Raw genomic sequence first — 1,957 nt, forward strand, 5'->3', positions numbered from 1 at the left:
GAGTTTTCCAGCATCCTGAAAGTGACCTCAAAACCTCTGAGATTTGGGACTCCATTACAACATATACCCAATAGATTTACAGTCTTATGCCACAATGCATCTCCTGATTAGCTGGCATTTCACTCACAAGCCAAGGAAGATGGAAGAAAGCAAACTGGGGATTTATTATTTTCTAAGGATGTCATGAAATGCAGACATTTGTAATTGCTTCTCAGCCTATATCAAGGGAACTAAGCCAAACTCTGCATCCACTGTATTTGCAATTATTGACGCCCCAAAAACAATCAAAGGAGCTGGCTTTGATAATAATTTCTATTCCCTTGACAATCTTCTTTCAACTGTTTTACGCTGTTCTTTGACCTTTTTAAAAGCCACCTTGCCAGAAGCCTGCCGCTTTCCCATCTGAATGCACTTGTCACCAAAATGAATTACCACCTTGCATTAGTGACTCAAATAGCCTCTTGATAGGAACTGCAGGAAGAGCAGAAAATGGGACAAAACTCAAAATTATGTATTATTGCTAAAATGCTACTACTTCACTTGTCAAGGATTGTAATTAGAGTTGGGCCAAGGCAATGTTAGCTCAGCTGCCTCTGGACACACCTGTTTCAATTTAATTTGTAGTAATTAGGAAGCCTAGGGCACCAGGAAAAACTGCTGTTCACTTACTGTTTCAAATAGCTGAGTTTTCATGTGCCATTTAAAATGCTGTTTTTCAGAACAGACTGCTGACTTGCTAATGCTAGGAAAATGAAATAAAGCAAAATATTTTTAGCAGCAGGAAGTTGTTACTTGCTACTGCCAATTACATGCCTTGTACTTGAACAGTGACATTTTTTTTCCCTTTGCTTATTCTTCAAGATAGGTAAAAGCTGGCTTAGGTCTCAGTGCACGAGGATTCAAATAAAACTCTCAGTCCTCTGGAGCTGGCTGATACTTCTGGAGTCATAGTCAGTACTGGCAGCAATCTGCTGTGACAGAGCAAACAACAGTGTCCTAGATCCACTCCTCAGAAAAAGGAAAAGGAAAAGATTAAGCAAGAGACTTGGATCTATTGGTTTTGGCAAAAGGCTGAATACCTTCTCATGCTAAAAAAATTACCGAATTTGGGGAGTAGAAAATGGGGCAGAGGGGGGAGAAATAAAAAAAAAGCATTACAATTACATAAGAATAGATATTTATACTCTGAGTTAATTTATCAAACTGACACAGAGATGAATCATGCACTATTAAAATAACGGGATACAAGTTTTCTTTATATCACAATCATTATTTACAACTTTTAAATATTCACGAAGGAGTCAAGTATCCTCATCTTTTTATTTAAAATGTGATCTTGCAGGCCAAAAGAAAACTCTTGGCAAAAATAAGTTTCTACAGGAATAGTGCCCAAAGAATGATTTCTTCAAAAACAGGACAGATCTTAACAATCATGATGGCACTTCTTTTTTTTAAACCTACACTATAAACCACACAGGGCTCAAGAAACTCAAACAAAGCTAGATCTCTGAGTAACAAAACAATGAGAAAGGGTAATAACAAGGGCCTGTGGTATAGCTAGACACAGCTACTTAGGACTTTTTTTAAAATATAACATAAACCTCATTTTTTTTGAGGTGACATACAAGTCTGCTTTGAGGTAGGTTCACTGCCATATGCTGAGAATCCAACTGTTCCTCTCCCTGAACTAACTTGAACATATGCATTACTTTAATAACTGGCCTTTTTCTGCTGTAATGCCATTATAAACAACCATACCATTGTGTATTTTTCCATTCTAGAACAACCCCTGGACGTCCCTTCCACCCTTCCCCCCCAAAAAATCTGGGAGATTCAGAGCAACGCTTCCTGAACACTGTTTTCATTATTTTGGAATGATTTTAATATTATTGGTCATTGTTTTCTGTAGACTGATGTGGATGTGTATTTAAAAAATGGACAAGAGAATACAAAAAGG

The sequence above is a fragment of the Corapipo altera genome, unplaced genomic scaffold (assembly GCF_003945725.1).
Source record: "Corapipo altera isolate COAL_440 unplaced genomic scaffold, ASM394572v1 48b, whole genome shotgun sequence".
NCBI classification, from domain to species: Eukaryota; Metazoa; Chordata; class Aves; order Passeriformes; family Pipridae; genus Corapipo; species Corapipo altera.